At 45.5% G+C, this 16,014-nt stretch overlaps 1 non-coding gene and 1 pseudogene across 1 annotated transcript; one reads left to right on the top strand and one right to left on the bottom strand.

The window, feature by feature from the left end:
- The first annotated feature begins 267 nt into the window (after nucleotides 1-267).
- On the top strand, nucleotides 268-1,315 carry LOC142571084 (very long chain fatty acid elongase AAEL008004 pseudogene; annotated as a pseudogene).
- Nucleotides 1,316-8,276: 6,961 nt separating this feature from the next.
- Nucleotides 8,277-8,459, bottom strand: LOC142573454 (U2 spliceosomal RNA). Its single transcript, XR_012826322.1, has one exon. It is a non-coding gene; the product is annotated as a U2 spliceosomal RNA (small nuclear RNA).
- Between the last annotated feature and the right edge of the window lie 7,555 nt (nucleotides 8,460-16,014).

Genomic DNA, 16,014 nt, shown 5'->3' with positions numbered 1-16,014 from the left:
GCGAAGGTATTACAGTCTACCGGTGCTATACCTGTACTGCGCGAGTGCCGATTGACCGGCAGTTCAGCACCTTATAACCGCGCGAAGCGATGAGATCAGCAAGAGTAGCGTGAGAAACGGCACCTCGCTGGGAACTCCCAATTGTAGCGTACCTCTATGGAATTCTGGCTATCACTCAGGTTCCGCTGCAATGGCTGCGCAAAAGTGTACGCTTCGTTGTCCATGATTTCATTCTCATTGTTGACAAAATCGATGAACTTGCTGAAGCTGAACTTGCTGAAACTTGCTGAAGCTGCGCAGTGCATGACAGGACGTCTGTGAGCAGCATGCTTCTGTGATTTTGCAGGAGGAACGCTGCTTGCGGGAACCAGCTTCTTCCGCTCTTGAAGGCGAGTACGCGCGGTGTCGCCTGAAATGACTTCGTCTAAGCTCGTCCTCGGTGATGATCCCAGTGGCGTGTGGCTGCTGACGCGCGACCATCGGACCGTAGGTTGGCCGCTGACTGGCAATCCGCTCCCGGTCGTAGTGATCACGGCTGCGTACTTGTACTTCGTCAAGGTGGCCGGTCGCCGTTGGATGCCCAGCCGTAAGCCCTTCGATCTGAAGGCCTGCATCTTCATTTACAATCTGTCAGCCGTTCTCCTCAGTGCCTATTTCGTGTGCCGCTTCGTGAAGCTCGCGTACTGGGACCTTGGCTACACCTTCCTGCAGGACCTCGACATCTCCGACTCTCCGGCGACCCTCGAGATCGTGCACTTGTCGTGGTGGTTTTACATGTTCAAGGTCTGCGAGCTCGCCGACACCGTGTTCTTTGTGCTGCGAAAGAATAACCACCAAGTCAGCACGCTGCACGTCGTACACCACCTGATGGTCACCTGGAACATGTGGCTGAATTTGACCTACGGCGCCCAGTCGCATGAAATGTTCATCATGTGCATGAACACGTTTGTGCACGTGTTCATGTACACGTACTACTTTCTTGCGGCGCTTGGTCCAGCCTACAGGCGCCTGCTCTGGTGGAAGAAGTACATGACCATGGTGCAGACCTTGCAGTTCGTCCTTCTGTTTGCGCACGCCGTCGGCATGGTGTTCGCTGAAGGAAATTACGTGCGCCTCGTTGTGTGGCTTGAGCTTTCGGAGGCAATCCTGTTCTTTGTGTGGTTTGTGAACTTTTACGTTGAAGCTTACTCAAAAAAGAAGCCCTAGATCTACCCATTGTTCCGTCTGTGAACTAATGCGTTGTTGTTTTTCTTTTACGTTGCATGAACAACTGATATTTCGATTACTTTGGAAGTAAAGAGTGCCTGAGACTGTACGCAATTGTGTGAAGTATAACTATATGTGCTTATAAGGAAGAGATTATTGTTTTTGTACCTATAGTTGCTTTGTGGTGCAATCCTCTCTATTGAAAAAGAAAAGAGTTTTGTGTTTTAGGTGTTTGTTTGTTCGAAATTAGTTTAATTGATATGCTTCTTTTTTATCGAGAAATACTCGCTTCATGGGAGGTAACATACTTTCTACCCCTCGAGGTTGTTGTGTTGTGATGGCGTTAGTGCATATTTCGAACGATATGATTTATATTAGCATTGGTTCAGCACTACCAATGGTAAGTTGTCCATTCCGCTGCATTCATATTCCGTGCGCGTTCAGTTACACGTGGTGCTTCTCCGGCTGCTATACGTTTATTCTTTTTTTTTTTACTTATGGTACTTTTTATCTAAGAATGCCTAAAAATTTTACCCGAATTACCCCACTATCAGCAGGTTATCTGCAGAGGCAAACATAATATGCAATAAAACCAAAATCATGAATTTACAAATAAAATTAGAAAAAATCATTATATTTTCTTAACACAATTTACGGTACATACTTGTATTAGAACGGTAAAGAGAATCGACGTAAAGGTCTCTTTCCGTGTATCGAAATTTAATATTACCATGCATATGCGGATTACTTGTGGCAAATTATTCATTCAATTCACCCAATTAGGCACGCGGAACCGGTAGGCGTAGCTCGCAATGTATCCCTTTTGTGACGTAATGAGCCCTTCTGAAATATCGCTGAGAATAACGCGCATTGTATCGTATATCTAGCCGCGTTCACGGCCGCATGCATGGGTGACTCCGAAACCAGGATCTTAGAACCATTTAGGAATACTATGCCGTGCCACCTGCTGCGATCAGCAAATCCCCTATGGCGCGGAAAACTTCGGGCATATTTTCAAGCATTTCAGATATACGAAGTTGACTTTCAGTGACTCAAAGTGAGCGCATCCTGCACGATATTATTATTTTTAACGGTAGTCGGAGTCGGCTGTATAGTTTTTGCCTAGCCGAATTCACGACCGCCTGCGTATGTGTGGGCGTCGGTACGCCTGTAGGGCCTAGCCGAGTTCACGGCCGTCATGCCCACGGTCGATTCCGCAACTACGAGGCCAGAACCGTTCAGAAATCGTTCTATATCGCGAAACACTTCTATCTCGGATGAATCAAATACGTTTTTAGGCATGTAGGGCCCTCGGGGCTGTATTTGTTGGCGATAAGTTAACCTCGCCGCCTGTAGGATTATCTGACTGGGTTATGTGGAATGCTCGGTTGTCATAGTCTGAAGTTTCAATGCCGCTATAAAATTTTTCGTTCTTTTTTTTTGCGATGGTGAGCTTGAAATTCACCTCTTCCAGAGCAGAATCTCTGCAGGCTTGGAGTGACGCCTGTCAGCGGCAAAAGGTGCCGAGAGCGATTTGGGTTATGCTAATCTAGGTACAACAAAATTAGGAAGGCCCAGAAAGCTTCAACGAGACACTCCCTCACCAGAACAGGAATGGGCCTCCCTGGTGCAGTATTCGGCCACCCCCTCCCAAATGTCTCAATTACCCAATGACCCTCCGTCCCCAGCAGCGGAGCACCTGACGAATACGGAGGCCAGGCCTGTAACGCAGCAGAGGGTGCTAACAGTCTCTGGGAACGGAAAGGTCGCCAATAGAAACTGACCCTTGCAACACTTTACACGCGAACCCTCTAGAGTGAGGCTAGCTTAGCAGGACTCTTTGAAGAACTATCAGACATTCTTTCGGACATCAGCGGCCTTAGTGAGATTGGAATTTCTGAGGCCTATACATTGCTCAATAACAGACATATCCTCTCCTATAGAGGTCTTCTACATAAGAAGGAATACGGGATAGGATTCCTAATCCATAAGGGCATAGCGGGCAACATTGACGAATTCTACAGCATTAATGAGAGGGTAGCTTTCATTGTAATTACACATAATAACATGTATAGATTAAAGGTAGTACAAGCCTACTCTCCAACATCCAGTCACGATGATGAGGAAGTAGATAAGTTTAATGTAGATGTTAAATTAGCGATGAGAAAAGTGAAAACTCAGTATAGTGTAGTAATGGGCGGCTTCAATGCAAAAGTGGGGAAAAAGCAGGCTGGTAAAATTCAATTGGTAACTACGGCGTTGATTCTAGGAACGCTAGAGAGATGCTGGAAGAATTTGCAGAAAGGAATAAGCTTCCAATAATGAACACCTTCTTCAGGAAGCGTAGCAACAGAAAGTGGACCTGGGAAAGCCCTAATGGTGAAAGAAGAAATAAAATTTACTTCATACTTTCTGCTGATCCCAGCATAGCGGAGGATGTAGAAGTGATAGGTAGGGTATAGTGCAGTGATCATAGGTTAGTGAGGGCTAGGATACACCTGAATTTGAAGAGAGAACGAGCAAAATTTGTCAAGAAGAAACAGGTCAACATAGAGGCAGTAAGGGCAAAAGTGGACAAATTCAGGTTGGTACTTGCAAACAAAATATGCAGCCCTAGAACCGAGAGATGATGATAACATGGAGCTAATGAATGAAGCCGTAATTAGGTTGGCTCCAGAGGCAGAAATTGAAGAAGGAGGCAAGGCAACAAGCCAACCAGTAGGCAAGCTCTCCCAAATAACAAAGGACCTAATAAAGAAACGACAAAAAATGAAAGTTTTCAACTCAAGAGATGAGGTAGAATTCGCGAAACTGTCAAAACTGACCAACAAGGCGAAAATAAGGCACATTCTTAACTATAACGTGAGTAAGACTGAAGAAGCCGTAAAAAATGGAGGCAGCCTGAAAATAGTGAGAAACTTGGCATAGGACAAACTAAGATGTACGCATGAAAGATAAGCAGGGTAACATCATCTGCAATCTCGAAGAGATAGTAAATGCAGCGGAAGGGTTCTATACTGGCCTGTACAGTACCCAGATGTGTCAGGATACCTCAATTAGAAACAGTAATGAACACTATACAGAAACTCCTCCAATAACTAGCCATAAGATCAGAAGGGCCTTGCAAGACACGAAACGGGGAACAGCGGCAGGAGAAGATGGAACAGTCGATTCAGTCAAAGATGGACGAGACACAATGTTTGAAAAACGGGCGGCTCTCTATACGAAGTGTCTATCAACTTCAAAGGTCCCAGAAAACTGGAAGAATGAAAACATTATACCGTTCCACAAAAAGGGAGATGTTAAAGAATTGAAAAATTATAGGCCCATTAGCTTACTCTCAGTATTATATAAAATATAAAATATAGCTCACATGGTGGAGCGGCTGCCCTGGAAAGGCAGTGGTCCCGGGTTCGAGTCCCGGATCAGGACGAATTTTTCTTCAACTGTGAGGCTTTTCTTTCCCGTATGGGTTTCCTTTGTAGAAAACGCTACGAACGGGTGGATGTCTGATTTTCCACTTTATTAATTACTCCTCTCCAACTTGCGGGTTTCCGCAGTACTATTATGTCAAAGTCTTGCCTTTGCTTCGTGTTGTCGACAAATTCGACTTCGCCCTGCCATCTGCTAGCCGCCTGGCTAGCTCAGATGGTAGAGCGGCTGCCCCGGAAAGGCGGTAGACCCGGGTTCGAGTCCGGGACCAGGACGAATTTTTCTTCAACTGTGAGGCTTTTCTTTCGAGGAACCCGTATGGGTTTCCTTTGTAGCAAACGCTACGAATGGGTGGATGTCTGATTTTCTGCTTTATTAAGCTATCTGATTTTTACAAATATGGAGCTAGACAGTTCTGACGATTCTCTTCAATATCTTAATATAATATGTGCCGTAATATTTATTACTAGAAAATAAATTAATTTAATCAGTTTATTTAGTGAGCATACTCGTTGCTTTCTTTCTTGCGAGTGATGTCTATATGGGCCGGTAATTCATCTTTAGAGATCAGTAGCTTTTTGCTACTGTTCGAAGTAAATTGAATATACGTTAACAGCTTGTCAAGTCACTGCTGTACTTGGTCAACGTTGGTGGAAGGGGAGGGTGTGCATTTAACAAGTTAACATTTCGGCTAGTAGAAGCAAGGCGATTAAGATCATTCACAGAGAAACTCCTGTGGGAGTAGTAAAATGGGGTATTCCTGTTGGAGATTAGGAGCACTTAGTGTAGTAGTTTTTATGCTCCTTGCGGAGTAAGTCTATTCCTTTGGGAGATTGAGAGTGCCTCCCGTAATTTGCATTGGCGGATTGGCAGCAGCTCCGCTGCTAGATCCACTCCACGTACCAGAGCTCTACTCCGAAAAAATTGACGGAGTCAACCCGAAGTCTCCGGTGTCAGGCCGCCAACAGCCAACGTAACGTTAGGGTGCGCGCGCCTGTGAAACCGAATCGCAGTGTCTCGGAAGCAGTGAGTGGTGATTCTGCGCTTTTACTCGTTGGGGACAGCAATGATTCATCTAGCTCAAATTCGAATCGACTAGCGGGGACTCAAGCGACGAAGAAGCTTCGGAAGCTAGTGTATTCAAGCAAGCTTTCGACATCATATTTCGGCCGCCGGTGAAGAGACGGACAGTTGCGCATTTCTTCGGCGACGTTGCTCACCAGTATTCGTATGAAAAGATAACAACTCCCTTTCTTAAGTTCGCATTATACCAGCCTTTGCTAGTGTTGATGAAATGCAGCTCCGAAGGCACTACAGGCTGTCTCGATGTGTCGCCTCTGAACAGATCTCGCGCTTCGCTGCGTCTCCGCTGTTTGCGACACACAATCACAGAAATCGCGACAGCGCCTGTAAGGAGGCGGGCGGAGAGTTTTACAACTGAATCTAGTCTAGTAACGTTGGTTCATACCGACTGCTCTTCTATTGGCCTTCAGTTATATGCCAACAAAATACAAGCGCAATCTGTCTGTGAAGTCCTTTAGGTATTACCTTCCTGACGTTTTGCCGGCAGTTAGAGCCTTAAAAGGACTTGTACCAATAGAGTATGACTGCAAAAGTATTTTCTTGGTGCTGTTTCACTTGTCTGTCGCCTACCATTTGCAGGCAAAGTATGCTGGATCATCCAAGTGGCTGTCCTCCATCTTGCTTATTTTGCGCATACCGAGATTGCACTTGTTAACCCACGTCATCTGTAGGTGCTCCGGCGGATACAAGAAATACACGTCTGCGCCTCTTCTCATATGTTGCCGGGCTTCAGGCCACGGTTAGTTGTACCCAAGAATTCAGCCGCTGTCACAATGTAAGCCGCAGTAGGAATATTCAATTCTTGCAAATGCACCGGCATTAGTGAGATGACCAAAGGCAGCCAATGAGGACGAACTGCTGGTGGAATTTTTTGGGGGTGAGTAGCGCTGCCGCCAGAGTATCCACTCGCTATACAAGGTCCTGACTTAAAACGTTTACTGAAATCTTAAATATGACTTCTAGCAGATAGCATAATTCAAGTCGTTCAATTTCACTGTTAAGAGAAACAGACATTACTTGCACATGAAATCAACATAAACATTCAAGTAATGAACAAAAACCACAACTAATTCCCTTTTGAATAAATTACTTTAGGACACATACTTCAATTTAGGAATTGTGACCGCTGAGCTTGAAACGCGTATCTACTTGGAATGAATTACCAGAACGACGCCAGTTTGTAGGCATGCCCCATCAAGCTTGCCGTGATTACGACGAAGGCGCCAAATAAAACGACGGACGAAGGAAGACGACACGGGACAACCACGTAGACGCATTAACAACAGAGCGTTTTATTTCTTCACACAAAAATAAGTAGCTGCTGCCAAGAGTCCGAACATCAAGAAAAAACAGAGCCGTAATCTTCATCACGCAACGAAAACACAATACAGAACTGATTCTTAAGCACCGCTCCCAAGATACGCCAGTTCCTTTGTCGATAGAGAAACTCAAGCTTCACTGATACAAGCATCACCATGCATTTTGATCTCAACAGCTTCCAATATCTCCCTTGTCAGTTGATCATGCGCTCTGTTCAAAACACAGGTTCTCTCAAAATCTGGAGTGCACTTGTGAGCCTTACAATGAGCACTATAATGTGACCTGAGAGCCAGTTTGGCATCTTATATCGATGCTCATACAATCTGTCATTCAGAGATCTCTCCGTTTGGCCAACATTTGAACCACACAATGGAACACAATAAATTACTATATTTACAAAGCCGACATGTTTCTACCCATGATATTTTCTGCACACGTTTATTTTCCTGGTGTCCTGGATTCACCCTAGCAAACATCAAACCAAGGCGTTTCGGAGCGGGAACTTAAACTCGAACACCTGCTGCTTTGCCTACTTGTGTCGTAATCATACGTGTCGTAATCATGTATCACCAACTCGCCAACTAGCACGTGCTAAGAAGCTTGCGGTAAAATTGCGTTATTGTTACACTTGCTTTTCACAGCGAAACTGTTTATATTTACGTTTCCGTGCATTTTAATACTCGACACCGAAGTTGCTCATACACACCATGGTCCCGGAAACACGGCATGCGATACATATAGTCATGTGTGCTGGCCTCGCGCATTCAGGTGTTCGTCCCACTGCTCGCGCCTTCGTCGTCTTCTTGCGCAGATGGCTCGGCTGCAGCTCATCATGACAAAAATGGCAATGTTCTTTAAGCTACAGTCAATTGGGGCACTTCAACCCACGAACTTCAGTTGTAGTTCAACGCTCGAGCTTACGTGGAAGTCGAACCCGCGACATTTGGTCTTAAGGCGAAGTTAGGTGTTATTAATTTAGAGTTGGGCCACTCGAACCCACCAACTTTGTGGTTAATTAGGGCCAAGGTAATGAAGGTACAGTTCATTAAGGTAGCGCCAGTTAAGGCACTAGAACCCACGAGATTAGGCAGTAGAAAACAATAAGAAGTAACAATGCATTCAAATGAGAATGTCAAGTAATTTCATGAATCTGTCCTGAGCTCGCAGGCTTTCGCCTTCACCCTCTCTGGCGTATGCTAAAGTGGCTGTCAATTTTATTTGATCTGCGTGTGCAAAAATCGCGGGGCGATTCCGGAGATAGTGAAATACCAGACCGACCCACGGCGGCTTCATGCAGCCCTCAAGTACATCCACCAACCTGTAAAAATAAAGTTTATTATCTTGAGTCGAAATAGAACCAACATCAGATAAGAACAGCTGATAAGAACATGTACTACACTTTTACCTACGTCGGCAATGTCTGCGTTCCCACCGCTCTGTCTTTGTCGGCGTTCCAAGCGCTTGCGTATCAACTTTCCTTCCCTGCTCCCGTCGTGGCCGTCCAATCGACAAATCACGCGTGTCCAGTTTCCTCCGGTTCCTCGGTGAGGCGGTCCCGTCGTCTAAGCGAATTTAAATAAAAATCACGGTAATTTAGTTCGCATCTTTGTATCAAATTCTGTCACCTCTGTGTCGTGTGCTAAACAGCTTCCCTAGTCGTGCACCTTCACAGAGTGGAATGACATCTTTTTTTAACAAAACGTTGTCTGATTCATTACAGAAAAAAAAAATATCGGGAACGTCCATGTATTTCGTTCCACACTTGGGTTAATAATATGGGTAAAATAGTGTCATCCTCGAAATTCATTTCAAATGAGTATGCTTTGGAAGCTCACAGGCTGCAACTCGTAAATTGCAATATATGCTGTAAATCACGTAAGAAAGTAATTAGCCAAGTTTTGGTAATTATCTGGATATCTGTTCGAATTTCGCGGCCTAATAATGCCCACCTCTTGGAATATTCGAGCTCGTATCCTATCTGCCGCAGGCGTTTTTTCAAAGTTTCATAAAACTTAAAAATAATCACCCTGCATACAAACCGCGTTGCTTTGAGCGTCCTAATTTTTAAATCATGAATCTACTAGAAAAACAAACTAAATATCATCATGTCATACATTTCCGAGCCACAAGCCCATATACTTCATTTCTTTTCAAATTAAGGCTCATTTGCTCAGCTTAGCTAACGTAATTAGCTAAACTCCCCCCATTTAAATTGATGTACGTGAAAACAGAAAATCTAGTTGCCCACTCAAACATAGATTACCTTTGGGCACAGTAGAGTATATGTGTCTTGATTGCACAAGTTGCGCTTATCGTGTCCACCTGGCGTTAAAATTCGCACTCATAAGGAAAGTATAAAGTGTGATTATTTTTCTTCAGAAAATATAGCTATAAGAAGCTAACGAAGTCAGTACATTTATGTGTAACTATCGACGACGGCGGAAGATCGCATGGTGTCGCCATATAATTGATATTACAATAAAACGCGGCAAGTATCCCAACGCGCTGACTCGCATGCGGGAAATGCTTAAGGATGTTCTATTCCCACTTGGTACGACGCGCGCCCCCGTGTTGTAATGGTTGAGGTACAGGAGCAAGGTTTGGGTACGGGCTAGTTGGTATTCCATGCTATCAATCGTCACTTACAGCGCATACAAGACGAGGGACAAAAAAGGATGACGAAGACAAGCGCTGTCTTCGTCGTCCTCTTTTGTCCCTCGTCCACGTATGCGCTGTAAGTGACGATTGATACTAAGGTACAGGGCTCCTGTGGTGTAGATGTCCTCTGTTCGAATCCCTCCTTCGGACAATTTTAACGCGATTGCTTGAAGGGCCCCGTGTCGCAGAAAATCCGCCGTTGGCACGCGGCGCCGACCGTCTTATGACCGAAAAATTATTCCGATCCAAGCATGCCCAACCACACAGGCTCTCCTTGCAGCGCAAATGCATCACAATACTAATTGAATTTGAATTGAATTGAATGAAATGCGTCACGAAAATCGTGAAGTGTGACTTACGCACAACCTACCGACATGATAGCGTCGTATTGTAATTTGAATCAACGATAAATTATAATTGTGTAATCGTAATGATCATCATCAGCATAGTTACGCCCACTGCAGGGCAAAGGCCTCTCCCATACTTCTCCAACTACCCTGGCCACGCACTAATTGTGGCCATGTTGTCCCTGCAAACTTCTTAATCTCATCCGCCCACCTAACTTTCTGCCGTCCCCTGCTACGCTTCCCTTCCCTTGGAATCCAGTCCGTAACCCTTAATGACCATCGGTTATCTTCCCTCCTCTTTAATGTGCTGCCCATGGCCATTTCTTTTTCTTGATTTCAACTAAGATGTCATTAACTCGCGTTTGCTCCCTCACCCAATCTGCTCTTTTCTTATCGCATAACATTACACCGATAATTCTTCTTTCAATAGCTCGTAGCGTCGTCCTCATAATTGTGTAATGTGCAAACTCAAACATAAGCCCCTTTTCCAGCGTTTCTATCTGAAACCTCGCCTTCGTGCATAGCGGTCGCCGCCAGCGTGTTCTGGGAAACACTGCGGTTAATAAGGTGCAGTAGCCGGGAAGCGTGAGAATTAGGCATTCAGGCATCTCTGAATACTATCGTGTTAACGTAAGCGAAATTTTTATTTGTTTCCTTTACACACATACACACACACAATCTTATATATATATATATATATATATATATATATATATATATATATATATATATATATATATATATATATATAATTGTGTGTGTGTATGTGCATGTTATGTATCGAGTATGTTTTCCGACCTCTTACCGTCGGCAGATCCCGGTGATTGTGCAGCATAAAAGTGTAGACCGATATGTGCCACTTGGTATTATATATACGACCGTAATAGGTCAGTACTCTATGCGTAAAAGTGGTAGGTAACTCCCTATGGAAGACTGCCTTTTAATGTGCCAAGAGTACATCCTGTGAAAGCCTTCCGCAACACGTGAAGAGAGAGGCAATGCGAACGTTGAGATCTGCCTTCTACTGCGGCCACCGCATTCGCCGCAACCCTCGTAACCTGTTTTGCTGAGAACTGAGACTCGAAAATACATTCATTCTGGTTAGACCCCCAGAAAAGCGCCCAGGAACAGAGGCACCTCCCTTTTCATTGCGATAGCAATTATATGGCCACTCCAGGCGCATTTCTGCCTTCGCCGCCGCCGTGAGTTTCCGTATGAGTGAAAGCGAGTGGGGGTGAGCCGGCGAAAGCGGTTCAATCTCGTGTGCGTGAGCGAGGAATGCGGCCTCGGTGCTTGTCCTCTCGTGTGACGCACGAGGCAGGTGGGTAAGGCGAGGCAGGAGGGGGCGTTCTTCGCCGCTGGCTACTACGGTGCCTCGACGCCCTCCTCGCCCGCCGCTCCGTACAGAGTTGTCAACAACCGCAGCGTCTACTAGGGCGTCGGCCACGGGAATCGCGGACGCGACACGGTAGACGACGTCTTTGGCGGATGCCGTAGGGACGCGCTGCCGGCGCTCGTGTGTCTTCAAAGCTGTCTGCGACGCGGCTAACGTGCGCGCATGCGCGGGCCTCATCTTCAGAGCGATCAGCGATGTTTTCAAAGTGCGCTTAGTGCTTGTAGCTTCGCATACGCGGTGCCTTCGACGTTTCGTACGTGTTGAAGCGACAGATGCACGTAGGTCAATTGGCTCGCTGCTCCTGCTGCGATTCCCAACTCGAGCGTTTTGACAGACAGTTTCCGCTGTAATCGAGCGATGTGTACGTGTTTCCCTGTGCGGTCGTGACACCGCGTGCGGGTTAAGTTAGTTAAAACACGTTGATGGGCTAGTTAGTTTGAATCCATGATAGAATGTGTAATGCCGACTGAACAAGGACGTAGAAAGAAGCCTACACAAATATGGCGCTGTCTCCTTGTGTCTGTTTCTACGGCCCCGCTCAGTCACGCTTACGCATTGTATCATTGTTAATTTAGTTAGTAAGCGAATTTATACTGCTGTATACGCCGGATGAAACACCTATTCTTACTTCGTACACCTATTTACTAATTTGTCATCGCAATCGGTGCTTTTCCTTTCCGGCGGAACTGCGAATTTGTTTATTAAATATACTAGTTCTGGGATTTTACGTGGCAATACGACGATATACTCTTATAATACACCCCCTGCGTTAGAATTTTTCCCACCCAGGTGTGTTAAGTTGCACCTAAATATAACTAAACGAGTGTTGTCCCAATCCGTCCATTTTGAATTCCGCGGCCTGGAGCTCTGATTTAGAAGCCCTATGCCATAGCCACTATTGCCACTAATTAAGCTACCTGGCCGCCTGTTTTTTCCATATTTCTTTTTTAATCATCGTATGGCATGAATATTGAACGCGACTTGACGGCCACAGTTTAGTACACAGAATAGTTAAATAAAGCTGTTTTCGGCACCCGAGGTACGACCCAATAAAAGACCCCCTTCCAATTAACTACGCATTCTGTTAAGCGAGGAAGACGCAAAAGTTAACCTATTGTTGCGCAGAATTTCTTTAATGCGAAATCAATATATGCCCTATTAGGCGAAAATCCAACGTTGTAGTCGGTGGCGTGGCCGAATGACCGTACCGAAAATGGCCGACAACAAAGAGTAAAACTACACAATAAAATTCTCGAATTTACGTCCAATTCACACACAAAAATTAATTACAATGTACACAAAGTAAATTAATCCGTTTGAAAAGAAAACTTGGTGAATTTCGGTCGGGATGGGAATCGAACGCAGGCCTCCGAGGTTCGAGATAAGCATGGTTCCCCGACGCCACAGTTCTTTTGTTTTTCTTTATTGCGTGACTTTGACAAATAACAGCAATACACAAAACAAAATTTACAAAATAGAGTGGCCACGTCTTATTGCCATAATCAGCCTGGTAGGGGGGGCTGGCTTAGTTATATCAAAATTTGTTTAGAGCCATCAATGGCTCCACCCTTGATAGCCATTCGGCAGTACCGCCACCGGCCTCCAAAATCTCAACAAACTGTTGCAGTTTCACGGACATAAGTTCGCGTAGGTTGTGTGTCGGCATCGCAGTAGTATCCCGCCATTCGAGAGCGCCAAATACTGTGGAGGCCCATTAACATTAATAAATCTAACGGAACTCCATCCTCGTTAGTAATGGGTAGATATCGTATTCCATGAGGGTAGAGGGGAAATTCATTCTTTATTGTTCTTTGCAGTACGGCCCCAAAAAATTCCCCTCCCCAACAATGAAGAAAAACGTGATCTATCTTTTCTAGTTGTTTGCAGATAACGAAGTGAGATCCTCATGGAAGAAAGAAGCCCTTTTCCTGTAAAAACATTTTTTGTGTGGCAACGTTCCAGTGTGTAACTTAAAAAGAAGAAAGGTTTTCACCTCTGCGGTACTTGCATTTTCTTTATTCTCTTTAGCACGTCCCTTCCAGGGCCTCCACTGTAGAAGGCTCTATACATGGGCTACTTCAGAACAACGTCACACAAATCCTTGTACAACTTTTCCTTTTTCGCAGTAAACATTCATTTGAAAACCACGTTGCAAGGAATCGTACACTTGCGATAACTTCTCTAGAACATCCAAAAATACCTCCCGTGAGTGTTTCGGTTGAAACAACAAATTCTGGCAATGCGTGGCCGAGCCTTATTGGCATGCGGTGCGCAAAAAAAAAAAAAAAGAGGATTGCTGACGTCGCGAAAGAAAAAAAGAACCTGTTAACAATGTGCCGCAAAAAGAAGGTGTCCCATTCTTGACTCCTCTGAACAAATTCTTTCGGCTGCACCTTTCCCATTACGCAGCTTCTGTACATTAAGTCTGGCACAGTGTAACACCTGCATTACATACCATAGCCTACTAATAAAGAACAGGTTGCACACGGTGGCTCTAGAAAAAATCGATTCGTTACTTTCTACCTTTCCACGTGTATCATGCGTCTTCGCTGTCCAATAAGTCTCGTTATCACGATAGCATTCTAGAGTACTCCCAAGTACTTCGTTGGGGTCGTCACCCTGGACACGTTTGCAAAGCGGTCGCGCGTCGATCGCCATGCTCCGTGCCAGAGCCCCAGTGACTTGGCTAAGTTCACTGTGCTGTCTGAGACTTGGCATAAATCATCTACACATTCAATAGCTTCAGATACACCTTTCCGACTAGTTGAAAAAACCGCCACGTCATCCGCATATGCTAGCACCTTGACTTCCCCTGCTTGCAACCGAAAGCCAGGAATTGTCTCTTTTTTCGCAATGTTTAAGCACATCGCATCTATGTAAATTCAAAACAAAAGAGGGCTTAGGGGGCAACCCTGGCGTACCAAACGCTGCACGCTAATGGGGGCCCTCAAAAAAGTAAATTAAAATAAACTATGGGGTTTTACGTGCCAAAACCACTTTCTGATTATGAGGTACGCCGTGGTGGAGGACTCCGGAAATTTTGACCACCTGGGGTTCTTTAACGTGCACCTAAATCTAAGTACACAGGTGTTTTCGCAATTTGCCCCCACCGAAATCCCGCGACCACCTGCTCAGCAGCCCAACACCATAGCCACTGAGCAACCACGGCGGGTTATGGAATCTCGTCGTGCAGTTCCGATACGCCAGGGCGACACCCTCACGAATAACAGAACCAAGATTAACATGGTCTAGTATACAAAGCAAAATTTCATGCGCGACTTAGTCGAACGCTTTCTGAAGGTCTAGTTGCAAGATGGCTACGCGGATATTTGTAATGTCACAGCACTCGAGCACGCATCTTGCTGTGTGAATATTAGTCGTAATAGATCGTCCCTTTATCCCGCACGTTTGATGCGGTCCAACGATTTCCTGGATTACTGATTGTAATTTTCGCGCTAAAACCTTCATATAAATTTTGTAATCCACATTTGTGAGTGCGACTGGCCGGTACGCTGTTACTTGTCGTAACTTCTCTGCTTCGTCAGTTTTGGGGATTAAGACGGTGTGTGATTTTGCATAGGACGGAGGCAATTCTTAAATTTCGTACGCTTCATTAAACACGACCGTCAATACTGGCGCGATTACAGGCTTAGAAGCTTTGTAAAACGCCGCGCTTAAACCATCCGGTCCTGGCGATTTACCAGAGTTTAAATTGTCTATCGCCGTTTCTTCCTCTGATTCGTTTATTGACAGCTCTTCCCTAGCATTCTGCTCATCGTTGAGTCGCGGCAGTGCCCCAAGAAACCTATCCTTAAACATGTTCGTGTCGGCAACATGTGAAGCAAACAACGCTTGATAGTACTGAAAAAAAGACGCACGCTTGATATGTTCGTTATCATCCCATAAGACACCTCCCCATTCTATGTTGTCTATGTGATTTCTCCGAGCGTGGGCTTTTTCAATTCCGAGCGCTCGTTTAGACGGCTTCTCCCCAGAAGCTACATGTTCCGCTGGCGCCCACACCAGCACACCGAGATAACTCTCTTGTTCTACCACTTCAACTTTTTAAAGCGACAGTGTTAAGGAGCTCGTGTCGCAGAAAAGCCGGTGTCGTCGGCGTCGGCGGCGCTGGCCTTGAGCGAAGAATCCCGGAAGGCAATTTATAAATAAAAACAACTTGCAAGATGGGCTGGGTGGGAATCGAACTATGGTCTCCGGAACTATGGCCGGTAATTATGAGCATATAAATTACAGAAGTCGCAGTTAAACGAGTAGCGAAGTACGTCTACATTTCTTCTGCGCTTGGCGCACACGCAGAGCCATCTTGCGGCAAACACAGAAGACCCCCTCCTCGCAATATGCGGCGCTGCACTGACAGGTGACGCGCCGCTCGCCCGCTTCTCCCCTTCGTCTCGTTTGATCGCATTGGGGCCGTGCGGGGACCGGTACGAGGATGCCCCAATACCCTTGCGTTTAATAAGTTTTCTCGCTCTCTCCCCTTCTAACTTCCAGCGTGCGTGACTCGAACCCTCGTGTTTAGGCAACGCGGCTCCTCTTTCCGCTCACAGCGCG

This window comes from Dermacentor variabilis, chromosome 2, assembly GCF_050947875.1.
Source record: "Dermacentor variabilis isolate Ectoservices chromosome 2, ASM5094787v1, whole genome shotgun sequence".
Lineage (NCBI taxonomy): Eukaryota > Metazoa > Arthropoda > Arachnida > Ixodida > Ixodidae > Dermacentor > Dermacentor variabilis.
Note: the sequence above shows the minus strand (reverse complement) of the source record. Positions and strands in the feature narration are given on the sequence as shown.